We start from the raw sequence: 20,754 nt of genomic DNA on the forward strand, positions 1-20,754 counted from the left end.
AATTGTAAGAGGCAAATGAAGCCACGTTAGAATAACACCATTGTCACATTAATTTAAATTGTCAAATACACTTATTCCACATAAACATATAATGTAATATACAATGTGTGGTAAACAAAGAAGTTAGGGTGTTTTTTTTTTGAAATACCTTGTTCTCCAGATATACACTATCGTGAAGTGAGTTTTGTCCCATCCTAGCTTTTAAGCATGATATGATGTTGGATTTCGTTTCCTTCATAATGACAATACAAATCTTTTATCAAATAAACACATTTCATAATATTAAATAAGAAACAAAAAAGAAAAAAATTCAACTATTAATTTGGTAGGCATTAAAATTATGAAATATACCTAGGATGAATGCAACAAAATCTCTTTGTACACAATATTCTTTGTGTGAACTCCTTCCTCCCTAGGTATTGTTCCTTTTTGAACTAATAGTTTCGTGGTAGATTGAGATACCCCTCTTGACAGGGCCACATACAATTGGCCATGGCTAAAAACATGATCAGGAAGATATATGCCAACGTTGGGAATTGTTTGACCTTGTGCTTTGTTAATTGTAAGTGCAAAACTCAAGCGTATTGGAAATTGACGCCTTATCATCACAAATGGGAGATGCACATTTTCTGTAGTTTTCAAAGGGATTCTTGGTAGAAACACACGTGTTCCAGCATATTGTCCAGTCAAAATTTCTGCATCAATTACATTATTAAAACACCCATGACATAGTAATCTTGTACCGTTACATAACCCCACTTTTGGATCTATATTTCGCAATAGCATTATTGGAGCACCTTTTTTCAGCCTTAGGATATGTGGTGGTAAACCTCCTGGAGATATAGAATTTAAGAAATCTTGTTGATATAAATGTTGTGTATCATCTTCAACTTCATCAAACGAATATAACTTTTGTTCTTCTCCTGGAAATTGTGTGATTATCTTCTCATTAAGTTTATCCACATCCTCATTAATTGGTGTTAACAATGCCCTATCAACCATGTATCTTGCATTGTAGGCATGATTTTACAAATCTGGAAAAACTTGTTCAATTAGTTGAGCAATTGAATGATCACCCTCCCATGGTATTGCCATAGAAGACGGAACTTTAATCAGATCGTCTGTTGCAAATGGTTCAATTCCATCACCAATGCGTCTTATGTACTCTGAAAACTGTTGATCGTTAATAGATCTCATGTTTTGAGTTAAATGTAAGATCTTGATATATCTCCATAATGGGGAGTTGACTATACATGCATCTATCAACTCTGCCTTTGTGCCTTTGGGAATAACAGGAAGTACTTGACGAAAATCTCCTCCCAGTATTAGCACCTTTCCACCAAAAGGTGAATTAATTTCCATAAGATCTTGCAATGTTCTATCTAATGCTTCAAGTGCACGTCGATTCACCATAGGAGCTTCATCCCAAATAAGCACTACCGCACGTCTAATGAGTTCAGCCAAATCAGATTGTTTACTTATAGAGCAAGTTGATGACGCTTCAGGAATTAAAGGTATTTTAAATCTTGAACGTGCTGTTCTTCCACCAGGTAGTAATGTTGCTGTGGCAATTGCGATATGACTACACTTCTTAAAGATGCTAGTAATGCGCGATACAAAAACGTTTTTCCAGTTCCTCCTGGACCATCCACAAAGAATGCCATTGTTTGTTTACGTTGAATGACTTCCATTATTGTGTTATAAGAAAATTTTTGATCGTTATTCAATTTGTCCACTAATGTCAATTCTTCGTCATCCATAGGAATGGTAAGCTCATCTTGTATGATTCTAGGCATGGATGAACTTTCATCAGATGTTGCAGTTATTGTCGGCAAATCAAATTCTGTGATACGTCTGCCATGTTGCAATAGTAATAGTTTTAAATCATTTAGAAGCCTATTTGTACGAACTACATCCGTTGTGATAGATGATGATGGATAATCGTCAACCATATGCAGGTAGAACTCATTCCATAAATCTCGTACTCCAGTTGGATCACAGAATACCAATATAGTTGCAAACAATCTTCTCAAAGCTAATGGCATTCTAATGTTTGCCGCCTCAAGCATACATTGTCGTATGCTATTATCATTCTCTAATAAACCCCTCTGTTCAGTTGCTTGCTTAAAAGTTGGGTAGGTTATCCCATTCACAGTCAACAAATCTTGAAATCCTGTTGGACCTTTCACATGGTTCAAAATGACACGGAATGTCCTTGAGATCCAGTGCAATATAATAACAGTAGAAAAGTTCGTTGTCAAGGGTGAATCAAGCAGACTTATGCACATACATAATAAAACTTCTACCAGGAGAAAGGTGAGAAGCAATATTACTCTGGAGTTCCAAAAGGGCATGTATCGTGATTGGCATTAGAATATTGCAGGTTTAGGCATATGAAAACGTCAAAGCAGTCCCTGCAGGGATCACAATTTACAGTTATTTTATAACAACTTTAACAACACACCCTACATCTCATTCTCATTAAAATAATATTTATTTTATGCGCATAAAAAAATTAAAAAAATTAAAAAAAAAAAAAAACCATGTTATTGTACTTTTTGGTGGCAGTAGAGAGAAAATATATATATATATATATATATTTTACATGTTCATTGCAGCAAGATGCAAAAAATTTAGCAATATGCTTCACCAGATGTGGGATTCTATTTGTGGATTTGGTGTTACAATAATAGCTAAAATGGATTAAAGGCATTTTGCATCACCGGATGTTGATGATCTTAGGGGCTTCTTATGCATAGCTTCTGAGTTTGTCCCTTTATCACCTGTCAACCAGATGTGGGAATCTATTTGTGGATTTGTTGTTACAATAAAAGCTAAAATGGATTAAACGCATTTTGCATCACCAGATGCTGATGATCTTAGGGGCTTCATATGCATAGCTTCTGAATTTTGTCACTTTACCAATTCTCAACAATAAAGTGACATTAATTCAACTATGGAATTTATTTTGTTTGTATGTAGGTCTATGTTTTAAAAACCGGACCGAACCGGCCGGTTCAACCGGTTCAACCGGGAACCGGACCTTAATCCGGTCCGGTTACTAGTTAAAACCGAAAATAAAAGAAAAACCGGATGAACAGTGAAAACCGCCGGTTCAACCGGTATAACCGGAAACCGGTGCAGTTAAACCGGTTTTAGCATTTCTACCTAAATACTTCAGCTGTTAACCCAAAAAAAAAAATTAAAAAATTAAAAAGAGAGATGTTATTTCAGATTTAAGAAGAGAGATTTTGATTTTAAAAATGCTCTTTCAAGTATGAAGTGTTGAAGCCTAAGACACTTACAGTAAACCAAAAATATCATATTTACGTTACTTACCTTTTCTCAAAAGAAAATAAAAAAAAAAATCAGATTTATTATATTATGTTGAGAAAGAATCAAAGAAGCCCAAAGATAAGCAGATTTGTAATGATCTGGCTGCTTCAGTTGAGGCTTATTTTTTGCTGCTCTTGCATCTTGCTTGTCTGCTTCAGCTGAAGCTTATTTTGGCTTATTTTTTGCTGCTCTTGCCTTGCGTCTTTCCTGTCTGCTTCAGCTGAGGCTTATTTTTTGCTGCTCTTGCATCTTGCACTGCACTTATTCACGCCAGAGAGAGAGAGAGAGTATTGAAGAAAGAGATGAAAAGCAAAAAGCAAAAAGTGAGGTGGGTACTATTGTTGTTTGTTGGACCAAAACGTGTGGAAGTAATTTCAAAATGTGTGGTTGTTGGGAATCTTGGGATACGTAGAATCAAGAATGTGTGGAGGGGAAAAAATATCAAATGGGCAATGATATTGTTACTCATGGTGCACTTATTTTTTGTTATTTGAAAGGTTAAAAAATAACTAAAATATTTTATAGTAGACTTGTAGGCTATGAATGTTTGTATATGTTTTTTTTTTTTTTTTGGTTGAATTGTGTTCAATGGTGTTTAAAAGTTGATAAGCCAAAGTTTAATGTTTTACTATTGTTTAACTTTTCAGTTAAAATGATTAGTTATAAAATTATTTATTTATTTTTATAATTATTAATTAAATTATTTATGACGTCACCGGTTCGACCATCGGTCGGACCCCGGTCCGACCAGAAAACCGTTAATCAGTCTCTTTTCCGGTTCTTTCATCGTACCGGTTTTTAAAACCATGATGTAGGTAGGATAGCATTCAAACACAAATTCCTTAGTAAAGGGTCAAAGATTTTACCAGTTGAGCTAACTGAAACCTATTTGATTAAGGATTACTATCTCTTATTGCTTGAAACCCCATACATTGGTTTATCAACATATAGAGAAGCTACTATGATGGCATCTTAACAAAATAACTGTCATATTCCAATAGTTTTTCCAATTATATTCAAACACATGACTATATTAAATCTAGTTGTTATTAAAAAAGAAAACATTGTTTGTCAATTTTTTAAAATACAATGTCGATTAATTGAACTAGTAAGTTACCCATACAATGCATGGATAATGTTGTACATATATTAAAGCATCCACATTAGTGAAGCTAAAAGTTTTAGCATTTAACAACTCAAAAAACTATTTTATCTATTTTAATATAATTTCACAACACACCTTGCATCAAATGGTCTAATTTTTATCATCAATCAAACACTATTCATTTATATATATAGATATATATATATACCACTTTAGTACAGTAAATTGCTAATCTTGACAGTTCAAGATAGCAAGAAGGCAAAATATTTTGTCTTTTGACTACACCAATGTTGGCACTTAAATTGGAGTGTGAGGTGATAAAAAAGCTAACCACTACCAATGGTGATGCTCTAAAGAAAAAGTAAACTAATTTAATAATTAGAGTAAAGAAGCATATAAATTTTGAGATATTAAAAATTAAATTAGTAGCAAGTAGCCAAACCACGTAGAAATTAAATTGAGTTAAAAATTAAAAATAGAGAGACAAACCACGTAGAAAGGACAACAAATATTAATTTTTCTCCAATATTCCTCCATAAGCTTTTTTTTTTTTTTTTTTTCGCTTTTGTTTTTAATACTAAGACGGTGGGTATGCTATAAGTCATGAAGAAAAGAGAAATGTATGGTGTAAGTTCAGGCAATTATTGAGAGATTCATGAGATAATAGTAAAAATAAGTAAATGTGATATTTTGAGTAACAATAAAAAAACTCAACAAAAAGAGGTAAATAAAAAATAAAAAAATAAATTCAAAATTAGAGCGCCACATGGCAGGACATCATGCACTCTCACATTTTATATATATATATATATATATATATATTGATATTGATTGGATACCCAATATTCCTAACTTTTGCCCCCAAAAAAAGGCACGAATGAGGAGGAAAGCGTCAAATTGTAGATGTAAGGAGTTCAAAAAAATGATGAAGTGCAAGAGCATTTTCCATAGAGTTCAAAAAATTGAGCACCATTCACATAAGCTAGCATTTAGGTAAGGAATTATCCATTCATTAAAAAAAGAAGGAAAAAGCTTTTGAGAAATGGACCTATTGACAATTTGACATAATGCAAAAAAGTAAAAAGCACATTGAATACCTTCATGGTGAACCCTATAATCTATCAGACCATGGCAAAGCCACAGTGAGAGAGGATGTCCCAGTGGACCACTGCCAGATCTTAGAAACAGAAAAACTATACCTTTACTTCCAGTGTTAATCTTCTTCCCCTCACCATCCCCAATCCCATGAATTGTGGATATCCCATTTTGTCCCTCTCCCTTTCACAACTCTCATACTACCACCCACTCTACTGGGACAGAGCAACTGGCAGCTCTGAATCAGCAACCACATATTGATATGATCTCAATGAGTAACATCTTGCATCCAAACTGCTACTGCTGGTCTCTCCCACTCCTCTCTCTACTACAGCTCCTACTCCATCATTTGAGCTTCTAAATTTGCCAATTCCCACAGAAAATACACTCTTTTCACTAATAATGGCATTTTCTGCAGGCTTTTGACCAGAAAGAAACCCACTTGCCCCATTGCTTGAAAACCCATCTTCTTCCCTTGGGTCCTCAAAACAAAAAACTGGGTTTTCAACGGAAAGCCCAACAACCCAGGTGTGTAAAGGTTCCCTCTACAAAGAGTGCAAGTTGAATTAGATAGTAACCATGTGCCTATACAATCAATATGAAAAGCATGGCTAAACATTGGAAGCAACCTCAACTTGTCTTGTTCTGAAAACTCACAAAGACAAACTGCACAATCAAATGGCTCTTTCAGACCGATTATCTCCTTATAGAGGAAAACTGGGAGAGCATCTACAAAAGCTTGATCTAGGTCAGAATCAAGAAAGTTGAAAGGGTTGTTGCAATTGTCTCTTAAAAGCATCAGACTCAGAAATCTCTGGGTGTCTGTTTGATTCACTTATTGATGATGAAGATCTATGTTTTGTGAGAAATCTAATAAGCAAGTGAAGTAGATCAGATATAAAAAAGATGACAGCTAGAATAACTATGATAAAAAGAATTGCTGGGCTTATTTTACTTCCAGATGATGACGATGGGCTCGGTTGTTTCTGGTAATCAATGAAGGAGAAGAAGAAGGTGAAAGTAGATGAGAGAGAGGAGGGCTGGTGAGAAAACCATTTCTCAGTCTGACTTGAGATTGAACCAAAGACATTTTAGGATATTGGCATACTAAATTCACCACCACTTTTCTCAGCTGAATTGCAACAAACACTCAGTTATCAATGTGTCAAGCGTAACCTCAAGACACAATTTTTCCTTGCTACCTTTGACAACAAAGAATCAAACCCCAACTCATGTAATGTGGCAAACAAGCAAATAGTCACTTGTATTTCTTGCACTCACAAGAAACCCAAATACAGTTTAATCAAATAATATGCAGAAAGAATCTAATTTTATTTTGACTCAGATTCGTAAACCAAACTAGTTAAAAGGACAATGTTTTATTGTTACCAGAAACTCCAGTTCTTATCTTTTGCATTGACAAGAAAGAATATCAAAAAAGGAACAGCTTTTCATAGACAGTAGCCATGTTTTGTAAAGGTTTCCTCTATAAAGGGGGCAAGTATAATTAGACAGTTTAATTTAGAACCTCAGTCACTCTTCCTTACTTTTTCTCTGTAAATCCCCAAAAATACGAGTTGTCAAAGCCTCTGCCTATCCCACCATGGGACTCTTCAATTTCTTCTTTTTGGTCCCCCTTCTTGTCCATATCTTCTGCCATCTTCACAACAAGTGAACAAAATTTTTCAAGGCGAGGCACATCCTTAACAATGGAACCTCATAGCTACAAATACAAAAAGAAAAACAGGGGGGAAATTTAAAAACAGTAATTTTTTACAGTTAACTTATTTACTACTAAAAAAAAATTAAAAGCTACTTAAAATAGGAATTAGGCAATATTATCCAAAATATATCCTTTTCATCTTCAAGACCCTTTACGGGCCTAAGACATTAAATTTTCTGAGAGTTGGAAGTTCATCAAACAAATACTTCTTGCGCTGCATAAAAAATAAAAAACAAAAAACAAAACAGTTTCACAAGGTAAACAAATTAATTGGGAAAAGGAAAAAAGACACAAAATAACAACAAATAGCAATATAGAGGAAAACAACAAATAACCTACCTCAGCAGATGGATAAGTCACATCATACTTTGTTAATAAGACAAGCTTGCCCTAAATAAAATAAATAAATAAATAAACAATAATAACAAAACCATAATAAAAACACATAATTTTAAAATTAACAACAAAAAAACCCACATCCACGCAGTCAATGGTGTGTTCGGATGCTTGGCAAAGAGCTTTCATTCTTTCTACCTTCTCCTCTAGGTATTTAAATAGACGTGTACCCGATTTTTGTAGAAGAAATTAAATATATACATACAACTACCAACTTGAAAACAAACTACTAATGCAACTCAAATAAGAAGAAATTAATTATATACATACTTCTATCTCATCTACCCGTTTGGACCAATGTTATTAATTCCATTTCGGAATCTGTTTCAGTTTGTTTAGTGGAATGAAATATTTCAATACCAGATTATTTCGGCGTACCGTTTCAAGCTGTTTCAAAATTCCACACACACACACATATATATATATCAAATCAATTCAATCTCGAACAATACTTGTGCCACTTTATGTGGCACAAGAATAGCCCATTTAATCTCAGCAAAGAAAAAAAAAAAGATACCAATTCAAAAAAGGGAAATATAGATATAAAATAATGGAGTTAATTTAATTATATAAAATAATGATTTTAATTTTCAGTTTTTCCTATGCATTCATTTTCTCTAAACCGATCCCACCACTGCCATATCTTCATATCTTTTGATTCATTTTTTAACTTCTCTCTCTTCTATGTCACATGTGTCTTTGGTCTGCTCTTCCCCCATTTTCATCTCTCTTGAAGTCCCATCTATCACCGATCCCAATATTCCCACATTCCAAACCTCATCACAACCGTATATTCAAAATGTCTTTTAAGTTCTCTCTGTACTCTTCTATTCAAAAGTTCTTACTCACTTAACCTTCTGTCTCTCTTAAGTCTTATCTCCTCCCTCTCTCAGCATTTTCATCTCTAAGGATTTCTCTTCGGGTCTATTGCTCTATAAATTTGTTGACACTAATCTCATCTTTTAATTTTTGTTCTCATCTTCATCATCATCTTCATCTTCATTTTCTTTTTCTTTTCATTTTTCACTGAGGCAGTGAGGTTCATCTTGAATATCGGCTGGATTTCACCAAAACGAACTAGAATGACCGAAACACACCGAAATAGGTTGGAATTTTATCTAAGGTGGAACAAGGGGGTGTGTCATTTCGATTTGCATAGTGGTACGAAATTTTTCAGCCATTCCGGCCGAAACGAAACGAAATTAATAACATTGGTTTGGACTGACTTCTTAAATCAACCTAGATGACACGAAATTATGGTTAAGAACATTATGCAAATACCATAGGTTCTTAACATTACACAAGTAAAAACAAAAAGACCACAGTATTATGAGGAAGAAAACTTACCATAGAATAGAACCCTGGAAACATCTGGAACAGCTCAATAAGCTGAAAACTGAAACATTTATAATTAAAAAATGATAATATCAATATACAGTTATTTATTATGTTGAGAATGACTCTACTCTTTTGATGTTGAATACGCTAGTTTTTTTCTATTATATGGCATCAACGCTGTCAAAATGAAAATATGTTAAAAACAAGAAATTTTAAATTTTCATTTAACATAACACTATTGTAAAAATGTGGCACACCTTCCAATTCATACCACAAGGATGATAATTCCTCATCCCAAAATTATAGTGCAAACGAACCAATTACTTTGTCAATTATGGCCTAACTTATATCTGCAATATATATATATATATATATATCCATCAATAAATAATTTTTTTTTAAATAGAAAACATATAAACTTATGGTTCATCCACCCGTTAATGGCTCTTGCATTGGAGCAGGGGTCATCAAGTAACATTGGCCAACTTACAATGTCAACAATGTTGTTATATCCAAATTTGAACTTAACCATTCTCCTACCATAGTCCTCTAATATAGTGACAATCAAACCCGCTAGAAAACCGTTTTCATAACCCCACACTTCTTCCCTTCTTGTTGTTTTAAATGCAGTCCCTGTGCTATGATTAAGTCTCTAGCCTTTAACGTTCACATGCATATTGTGTAAGGCTATGTGCAATTCCATTGAGTTCCCCATTTATGCATATAACCTTTAAATTGAAAGAAATAACAAACTTTCTCTTGAACTCTTTTAGATTATCATCATTGCAACCAGCTTCACCAATTAAAAATTTAACAACAATTTCAACATCACTCTCAATTCTGAGGTTCATATTAGGTGGGTTATTCCTAATTAAACGTTTGGCCTAGGCAACAATGGCCTCACCTTCCAACAAAGAAGTTTTCTGAGCAAAATTTATTTCATTTTCTTGGCAAAACACAGCACTAACAGGAAATTGGTTATGTTCCCTAAGGAAAAAACCTGTTCCGAGAAAAGATGTAGGTGTGCGCTTTCTTATTGCCGCATCAACAAGCAAGTTAAAATCTATTGTAAAGTCAGGTCCCTAACTCTCCTCCAAATAAACTGGATTACCTACGCAATGAGTTTCCCATGTTATTTGGAGGAGGTACTTATAGAACCAGACTTTACAATAGCTTTTAACTTGTCTCTTGATGCGGCAATGAGAAGGAGCACACCTACGTCTTTTCTCAAAACAGGTTTTATCCTTAGGAACCAGAACCAATTTCCTGTTAGTGCTGAGTTTTGCCAAGAAAATGCAATAAATTTTGCTAAGAAAACTTCTTTGTTGGAAGGTGAGGCCATTGTTGCCTGGGATGAACGTCTATTTAGGAATAACCTACCTAATATGAACCTCAGAATTGAGAGTAATGCCGAAAGTGTTGTTAAATTTTTAAGTGGTGAAGCTGATTGCAACGATGTTAATCTAATAGAATTCAACAGAAAATTTGTTGTTCTTTACAATTTAAAGGTTATATGGATAAATAGCAAACTCAACGGAATAGCACATAGCCTTGCACAATACGCATGTGAGCGTCAAAGACTAAAGAGTATTAATCATAGCACAAGGACTACATTTAAAACAAACAACTAGAAGGGAAGAAGTGTGGGATTATGAAAACGGTTTTCCAACGGGTTTGATTGCCACTATATTAGAGGACTATGGGAGGAGAATGGTTAAGGTCAAATTTGGATGTGACAATATTGTTGACACTGTAAGTTGGCCAATGTTACTTGATGGCCCCTACTCCATGCAAGAACCGTTAACAATTGGATAAACCGTAACTTTATATGTTTGCTATTTAAAAAAATATATTTATTTATTTATTGGTCATAATTAACATAGTAATTGGTTCGTTTGCACTACAATTTTGGGATGAGGAATTATTAGGCTTGTGGTATAAATTGGAAGGTGTGCCACATTTTTATTATGCTAAATGAAAATTTAAAATTAGTTGTTTTTAACACATTTTCATTTTGACAGTGTTGATACCATATAATAGAAAAAATTCAACGTCAAAAGAGTTGTGAGTCATTCTCAACATAATAAATTAATACATAATAAATAATTGTATATTGATATATTTTTTTTATCATAGATGTTTCAGTTTTCAGCTGATAGCTTATTGAGCTGTTCCAGATATTTTCAGGGTTCTATTCTATGGTAAGTTTTCTTCCTCATAATACTGTGGTCTTTTTGTTAATTTAATATATAAAAAGTCATACCAATTGCACAAAGCTCACTTTTATAGGGTCTAGGAGAGGTCATGGTAAACAGTCTTATCATCAAGAGATTGATTCCCAAACTTAAACCTATGACCTATTACTTGCTTTTGGTTGAAGGCACTTGCCATTACACCAAGGCTTGACCTCTCTCCTAATTAATAGAACCGTAAAAAAAAATTCTCTATTTTATCAATAAAAAAAAGGGAGAAGACAAGAATTCTCTATTTTATTAATTAAAAAAAAGGAGAAGACAAGAACCAATGATTTTAGGAGAGGGAAGAAGAGACTTTGTGATGCAGCCATGGAAAAATGTTCAATTCACTGCCTTTGGACTATGGGGAAATTATTGAATGCTAATATTAAGAATTCAGATATAAGCCGCTTCTGTTGGAAAATTTGGTTTTGCATCTCATACCAAACACGTAGCGGAAGCAACAAACATGGATCTACTTCATTCATGAGAGATAACATGTAACTTTGAATTCTAGAACAAAGAATAGAAAACGTACCTTGATGAAGTGAAATTCAAAAACAAAACTTGAGAATACCTCTAATCAACATCTCAATTTCACATGGTGCCCGAGAAGAGTGGTCTCTCAATCAGTCTTTATGTACGTTGATTCTCAAAGAAAGTTCTTTTTCTCATTGTAAAGAAAAACTATTTTCTTTTCTTTTCATCATTCGTACATTCTAACTACCTTGGTAGTTACTTTATTTAATAACTCTTATTAAATAAAAGCTGATTATCTAATTGGATTAGCCTTTTGGACCTGCCCAATTGGGCTTTAATTTGTGGCTTGAGATGGGATCAAAGGGAACAAATAAGACTCTAGCTCCAATGGGCCTTAGGCTTATCTGTCAACTATTGACAAGTCTAAAGTTACCATTAATTATATTTAATACCACTAAATAAATATAATTACACTCTAAGCCTTATGAACAAAGTCATAATAAACTGTCACTACGTAAACAACTATTTTATCCTTGAGTACCCAGTTTAATATTTTAGTTATTCACATTTATTGAAATCTAATTTCAATAAATATAAGCTTTAGTAACTCCTTACTAAAGTGAGCGCCCTGAATAACCAGTTCCCATTAAACTTATCTCAAGGGGATATTTCGTGTCTCTATAAAAAGAGATTACAAATTCCATCTTGAGAATATGTATTCCCTCAACACTACATGTGGTTACCCAATATACTGAGATTTTGACCGTGAATATTAGATCTCACTCCTGATATATCAAAGTAACCTACATTTCATAATCGGGTTCATTATCCTCTCAGGATTGAGAGTCTATGAAATTAAAAGTAGTGAGATTAATTATTCAAGTGACAGTTGTTGATTCAATAATTAATCTCACAACGGTCCAATTCAAGATGTCTTAACACTTAACACACATCAACTAAAAGTCTCCACTTCCATGATCAAGACAAACCATCTTAGTTAATGTGTTCGCAGATAAAACGCCCAATTTCATCACCAACTACAAACTACATTTTGAGTTTACAAGGAACTTGTAATTTATATCTTCTATGACTAAATCACATACAATGCATCTCAATGACTATAATAATGTCCCACTAGTTCATTTACAAATAGACTCATAATTAAACAATTTAATTATTTATAACATGCCAATAAATTGGATTTTAGGGCATAAACCCCAACAACTTCAAAGGTAAAAATTTTATGCATTGTATGACAATGTCAGCAATTATTCAATGCTAATACCAAAAATTGGAGTCTGACAACTTTTACACGATCTTAATATGTCATAAAGAGAAATATTATAAAGAAGAAGGCATGGTAATTTAACAATGTCCAATGGCATAAAATATTGAAGGATAGTGTTTCACACTTGCTCATGATGAATTTACTGAAAGCCACAGGTTATACTCATCCATCCTTACGATGAAGGAACTAGAACTTGGGGAACCTCCTCCACCATATGCCTTCATTGCATGTATATAACAGCTCCTATAGGCCTAACCACCAATAGAGAATGACAACAACAAATGTATAATCAAATACCAATAACATTTCTTTTTTTTTGGGCTGACAACAAGTTGAGAAGGGGAGATTTGAACTCAGGTTCTCCTTAGAAAGAGGAGGGGGGGGGGGGGGGGGGGGAGACCAAGCAATGCCAATGAGCCACAATACTCTTGGCACCAATGAAATCAAGATCCTAATACCAAAATGGACAAAACATTGTAGCTTAGAAGAGATGATTTAGTTGATGGTAAATGAACGGACTAGAAACATCCCTCTTTTTTTTTTTTTTTTAAATATTGGTATAAGTTACCATGATCTCACCCTCTACCTTATTTTACAAGGGGAGTATGTGTCATCTCAACTAAAGCTCATTGACAACCATAAAAAATCAGTAGAGGACGCGTTTTTAATGGCATTCACCCAAGCATTAAAGTGTGATTCTTTACCAGTTTCTCCAAGTGTCATAGTTTATACATACCTGATTAAACTTCCTAACCAAAGCATTGCTTAGGAAAAACCTAGGCGTATATAAATTCTTTCACTTGTTATCAAACAAGATATGCTTAAACTATAAATTATAATCAAATACCACAATGGATAAAACATCGTAGATTAAAAGAGATGATTTAATTGATAGTAAATTAAAGGAAACAACTAGAGCATCATGATTTAATTGGCATTCCACCAAGCATCAAAGTGGTATATATGGTTAAACTATGCATGTTACTAGTCTACATATGAAAAAGTGTCCAGATGATAATTTTTACAGTGCTTGCCCTTCATCACAAACTATTGCACACACTAAAAGGAAAACCTGAAAAATACCTAGTTTTGAAATCCTTAAATAAATAGTTTTTAAACTAGCATAAGGCAAGGCTTCACCTTAGGCAACCACTACCAATCAAGGCAGCAGAGAGTATGATTATCCACTTCAGTTGACACCCAGGCAACTCAAACTACCCTTCCAAATAGATCTAAAGCCATAGGAAACTCAAATGGTTCTCCAACATATCCTTACATAATTATTATTACTATTATATATATATATATATATATATTTTAGACCTGATCAAATAAAGTAGGATTTATATTATACCATAAAAATCTAAAATGTAGTGAGTTATTATAACCAGACACTCCCCATAACCATTAGATTATGGCAAAAAAAAAAAAAAAAATAACCTCAAATTTCGAACATGAATATGCATTCTGGTCTACCATCAACTCAGACTAGATTCAGTTATTTAATTAAAAAAAAAAAAAAAAAACATAGTTGAGATTGAAATGAGAGAAAGAGAGAAAGAGAGAAAACGAACCTGATTGGAGGTGCAAGTGATGGTCGGCGGTGAAGGACTTCAGGCTAATCAGGCCGGCGGTGACAGATGTTCAGGCCGGCGGTGGCGGTGACAGATCGGAGGTTAGGGGTGAGTGAAATGGTATTTTGGTTTCGTGAGTCCTCTTTTTTTGTCCGTTTGTAGAGTGCTCAACGGTGCGTTTCTCTCTTTTCTCTCTAGACTAGAAGAACTCTCTCTATCTCTTCTCTATCTTTTCTCTCTAAATCACTGCCCAAAATCAAACACAGCGTAGTTAACAACTCCCCATCATAATTATTCAAAAAGCCAAATATACCATAAAAAGAAAAAAGATACAAAAGAAAACGCACAAACACAAACAAATTCACAATCTTTCTCTCAAAAATATTTTATTTCAAACCACAAAAAACCCATTTAAAAAAAAAAAAAAACTAAACTGAATCCATATCTATTAACTATATAAAAATCTGGTTTCGTCAATCACTGCCCAAAATCAAACACAATGTAGTTAACAATTCAAACCCCATCATAATCATTCAAAAAGCCAAATATACCATAAAAAGAAAAAAAGAAACAAAAGAAAACGCACAATCACAAACAAATTCACAATCTTTCTCTCAAAAATACCTTATTTCAAATGACAAAAAACCCATTTTAAAAAAAAAAAAAAAAAAAAAAAAAAACTGAATCCACAAAAACCCATTTAAGAAAAAAAAAAAAAAAACTGAATCCATAAAAGATCATTCACAACCATTAAAACTAAAATACATAAACAAACCTCAAAGAAAGCATTGTAATGAGGAGCATCAAAATTCGAAATCTTCTATAAAACTTCTTGAGAATAGCGAAAACGACAAAGGAAAGAGTGACACTCCAAGATTTGTGATATTAAGGGGCAGAATACTGTGGTAGCAAGTAGTGGAGGTGAAGGCAGAGAAGTGAGGACAGAGAATGAGAGAGGAGGCAGACGTTTATGGGAGAGGGAGAGTTTGGGGCTTGGACGGCTGAAGAAAGAGTAAGGAGATGGGTATAGATAATTCTAGGGTTTAAAGAGTAAAGGAGGCAGACGTTTTTTTGTTTTTTTTTTTTTTTTTTTTTTTTTTATAAGCTAAATACCAAAACGACGTAGTTTTGAAACTAACATTAAGTTTAATGTTAGTTTCAAAACTACGTCGTTTCTTAATGTTAGTTTCAAAACTACGTCGTATTGGAATCAGAGTATACATAAAATATTTTTATATTATAAAATAAAATCTATAGAAAACCCTAAAGCTCTTAAGACTTCTGTAGTGCTGTATGTCTTTCTTCCTTGCCTCTCTCAAATCCACTCTCTTGCCGGTCAGAACCTTAACAGCCCTGTGACTACTGCTTTGTCTTTGTTTTATTTGGGCTTATCATTGTTTTAATTGGGCTTATATGGGCTTAATTAAAAGAAAACCACATAACCCACGGCCACGTCTCTTCTATATCTCTTAGAGCACTCTCATCAGGTGTGCCAAATATTTGGCATTTGGCACACCAAACACCAAAAACTATCCCTCATCAGCTCTTCCAAATCTCAAAAAATTTGAGACATAGCTACAGTACCGTCTCAAATATGAGACGGTACGGACAGCCATGCCAAAACACTATTTGGCTTATTTAATTTGTTTTTTCTCTCTCTTCCTATAAGATGTCTCTCTCTATTATTTTAATGTGTAGTAAATATTATTTTAATGTATAGAATTATAGTATAGAACATCTGATAAATGGTATGTTGTAAAATGATGTGCTAAAATGATAAAGTAGGTTTTTAGTGTGTCAAAATGGCATTTTTAATGAGAGAGCTGATGAGAATGCTCTGTTCATCAAACGATTTTGCCTGGGAAAGAAAAGCAGGTCTGGCGGGCAAAAGTGGAAAAAAAATTTGTTCTTCTTCTGGACTCTGACAGAAAGATGAGGTTAGCTGAGTACGTGTGTGGTTCTGTTGCAATCCATACATATTTGGGGGAGATAAGCCTCAAAGACAGAGGAATATAGGTTTGTAGCGGTAGAGAAAGGATGGCCGTGGGTTATGTGCTTTTCTTGAAAGTTGAAATGGTTGGTGGAGATTGTCAATGCGTATGGGTTTCTTGGAAGTTGAGAGAGAGTGTGGAAGATCAGAAAAAACTTTTTACTGTTCTGTGGTTCAGCATTCTCAACTAATCACAATACAGGTCTCTCTTTCTGAAGTTCTCTTTTCTATGGCTGGATTGATTTTTTTTTTTTTTAAAGACTGATTTATTATTCTATGGGTTGATTGATTTTTAAGAGATTCATTATCATTTTATTTTAGTTCCGTTAAACATTTGATCAAGGAATATGGAGTGGTTGTTGAATATTTATTTTTATACATGTATGTTATTAAGGTCATCTTTGTTTTCTGATAGTATTTGCTTTGGATTTTGGGATGTAGAGCAACCAAATTGGAATGAGTAAAACCAATGGTATATATTCATCATACTTTGTTTTTGCCTTCTTCTGTTAATCTGGAGTCTACTACATATTAATTCATTTTTTAGCAACATTAAAAAATTAGTGACCTTTGGTATTTTATATCTCTCTTCCGTTTAATTTTGTTTTCAATTTGGTGATTTTTTTTTAAACAAATATTTTATATTATTGTTTCATTTTTTTTTATCCGGTATCACAGCTAGCTAAAGGATCTCGGTCTAATTGGAGCTCAGCCTGCTGAATTAGGAAATTTTGCTCACTTGTGAAAAATGTAAGAGAAATATGCATGTTTTGCTCAATTATAAAAGTCATAAACTCATCATGTTATTATTTTCAATTATAAAAGTCATAAACTCATCATGTTATTATTTGCTCAATAATTCTTAGAGATTATTAATTTTTCACAGTTGTTAATGAGTAATCCATACAAATTCCCTTGTTTTATTTTTATACATGCATGTTATTAAGGTCAGCTTTATTATTCTGATAGTGTTATGCATGCATGTTACTAAAGTTTAACACTCTCTCTCTCATGCACTCTGTTTGTGTATCTCTGTGTTTGTGTGGAGCTGGCGGGAATGTAGTCAGGGCCAATCACTAGGCCTCTGCAGCTTCAAAAAGGTATATATATAAAAACAAAACAAAACCATCTTCACTGCGTAATTTTCGGTACCCTTTTGGTATTTATTGAAGTATGGCTTGCATTTGTGGTTGAACAATTTTACGTTTTGATTTTCTGTTTCCAAGTTTGAAATTCATTTCTTGTTTGTTCCTATCCCCAGTTTCCGTTTGCAGGATTACATGTTGTAATAATTGTTAATAATATATATTTTTTTTAACTCTTAGGCATTAAATACATCTTGACCAATGTTCGGATACCTTCCAAAGATATTAAATTTATTTCCTTTTTTCTTTTTCTTTTTAAAATTTTAGAAATTGGATGCATATGCCTTGCACTTTGAGCTTAATTATCATATTTTAAGCTTATCAAAAAAAAAAAAAAAAAACGATGTATTAAGCAATTTGTAACAAATTTGACATCCATATGTTCAATTTTACGTTGAAATTGCCTGACACTTTTGAATAGAACCAATTCCAGCTTGTCATATTGGTTATCCAAATCATAGTGGTTCTTTTTTGTGTGTGTGTGTGTGTGTTACCCGAGCCCGGGGGGAGGGGGGGGGGTTGTTTATTGAATTAAACTCCAGTTTATATGAATTCCAGGGACCGATACTGTTGGAGTTTTATAATTACTATGAACAAAAAAAAATACTATATTTAGATTATATGGAGATATATAATACTATAAGCTAAAAGCTTTTATGTTTCTTCCTAAACTCTTTAAGCAAGGTTAGATTCTGAGTTAATTTAACATTTCCCATAGGAAGAGCTTGCATATTCTTTTATTTTAAAAGATAATTTTGATAATCATAAGAACTTAAGAACTATTCACAATTTTATCTGGGGTTTAAACGCATTGTTATTACAATTTTTTTTTTTTTTTGTTCTTAAAAATTGTTATTTTCCTAGCTAATAATGGTACTTTTTAGACTTCAAACCATGTTGTCCTATTATTGCATGTGTTAGGATTTGACTGGATTGTCTTTTCACTTATGCAGCACTCTAAAGGAAGAACTTTGTTTAATCTAAGGACAGAGAAAACTATTGCTAAAGAGAGTTTTATCCATAATGATGTAAGCTCTTCAGTTTCTAGAAGTGTTGTGATGCTTTTTTTTTTTTTTTTCAAAAAGAAAAATCCTCCAAAGCTTTAGTAATCATGTTAAGTCAAATATTTCCCTTTTTAATTTGTGGCATTTAATTGGTTGTTGCTTCGGATGCATTCTGGTTTTGGATATTAGGCAACATTATATTGAAATTTATACAGCTCCTTTTGTTCCTGTCATTTATCATTACATGGGTCGCTAAGAATTACCTCTACATGAAAAGTTTGAGTTGATATTAAAGTTCTTGTAAATCTATGTAATACACTCTGCTCCTGTCCTGTAAAATTACTTGGGTCATTAGGAATCATCTCTACATGTAAAGTTTGAGTTGATATTAAAATTTTTAATGCTTCCTATTCAAGTTTAGATATGTTTTGTGGGTATTTCATCATTTTGTGAATTGTAAAATTTTCCACTGTGTCGTGTTTCTATGTCAGTGCGGTGCTGCATTTTCGGTTCTCTTAGATGATAAAAAATCCTCTGCCTTGCAATTTTTGTCCAAGCATGTAGTGATGCAGCACCTACTTTTGCAATTTTTGTCCATGTATGTTTTGATACGCAAATTAAAATATCTCAAACTTGCTTATTAGGTCAATTGTGTGACAATAACTACGTACTGTTTTCATTGATTAGTATGATCATGGGGATTCTAAAAGACCATTGGTTTGTCTTGATTCTTCGACAAATTACCATAGGTCTTAACCTGATGATCATTAATATGTAGCATATATTACTGCATACATTAACATGGCTTATGAAGAATCATTAGTTCAAATTTGTTTTCTTGCTTATCTTCTAGAAAGACTTGTTATATGAATTGGCATTTGGTGGAGTGTTAAATGACAAAGGTGAGTGTTTTCTCACTTTCTCATGTAATCAGTATTAATGGTTACTACTAATACATAATGTTCCCTTTTTATATTTTCTTTATCACCTTATTGATATTTTGATGTAATTTTAAGGAAAATTCAAAACTGGTATTAGTTCTGAGAATATGGACTGATGCACACAATAGATACTCTAAGCCATTGGTAGACATCATAAAAGCAACCGTAGTGATTTCAAAATTGTATTCTTTGTATTTGCTAGCTTATTAAAATGTCCATACTCCTTATCTTCTCTTCTCAAAGAAATTTAAAAAAAGGTAAGAAAAAAGGATCAAGGATATGAATTTTAAAGTTCTTGGATATCTAATCTTTCTCAAATATAAAGAAATTATTCTAATTTGGTCTTTTGTATACATGGAAGCTATTTTGGACTTTGGTTGCTTCAATGATGGTAAATATAAAATCTGTGTCTTTTGTTATATATAGTGTAAGAGTTCCAAATTTGTGTGCTTCTAATTTTACCTCCAATGTCAAAATTTTTGCATGTGTATTGTTGAGTTCAAGAAACGAGTTCTGAAAGGTTTTTGGGGTTTTAGCAGATTCATGGGTGGTGGACAAGGCAAGCCCTGTGGTGGAAATTTTTGGCTTGATACCAATTTAATGTTTGGTTTCTGTACATATTACAAATTTGGTCTTGCATTTTAGTATGTGAAAATTGAGTTGTTTGTGTTTACTCTTTTTTGGGGTCATGCTAAAGACTGTGATTTTAGATGTTGGAAAGGAAAATTTTTATTGTCTAAGGAATTTTGGAGATTTGGAAGGATATTCCCTTGTGTGTGTTGTGGACTATTTGGCAACAGAGGAATGGTAGAGATTTTGGTAGAGTTGATAGGACCGATAATGTAATTAAGCAAATGTTCTTGCACGCTGCTTGTTTGGAAGCTATTTGGTCTATTCTAATTTGGTCTTTTGCATATAAGAAGCTATTTTGGACTTTGGCTGCTTCAATGATGGTATATATAAAATCTCTCAGTTTTGATTTTAAAAATGCAAATATGCACAACTTCAAACTTTTTCCTTTAAATCTTCAGGCAGGCTGCACTCCAAGTTATGAATTCTACTTCTTTTGCTTGATTGGATTTAATTTTATATGTTTTTTCAATTT

At 33.2% G+C, this 20,754-nt stretch overlaps 1 long non-coding RNA gene and 2 pseudogenes across 1 annotated transcript; 1 reads left to right on the forward strand and 2 right to left on the reverse strand.

The window, feature by feature from the left end:
- Window positions 1–351: 351 nt before the first annotated feature.
- Window positions 352–1,977, reverse strand: LOC126719854 (ATP-dependent DNA helicase PIF1-like; annotated as a pseudogene).
- A 3,172-nt stretch (window positions 1,978–5,149) lies between these two features.
- LOC126718590 (RING-H2 finger protein ATL47-like) lies at window positions 5,150–15,619 on the reverse strand (annotated as a pseudogene).
- A 789-nt stretch (window positions 15,620–16,408) lies between these two features.
- Window positions 16,409–18,948, forward strand: LOC126718597 (uncharacterized). Its single transcript, XR_007652996.1, has 3 exons — window positions 16,409–16,761; window positions 17,238–17,659; window positions 18,658–18,948. It is a non-coding gene; the product is annotated as an uncharacterized LOC126718597 (long non-coding RNA).
- Window positions 18,949–20,754: the final 1,806 nt, after the last annotated feature.

This window comes from Quercus robur, chromosome 3 (assembly GCF_932294415.1).
Source record: "Quercus robur chromosome 3, dhQueRobu3.1, whole genome shotgun sequence".
Lineage (NCBI taxonomy): Eukaryota > Viridiplantae > Streptophyta > Magnoliopsida > Fagales > Fagaceae > Quercus > Quercus robur.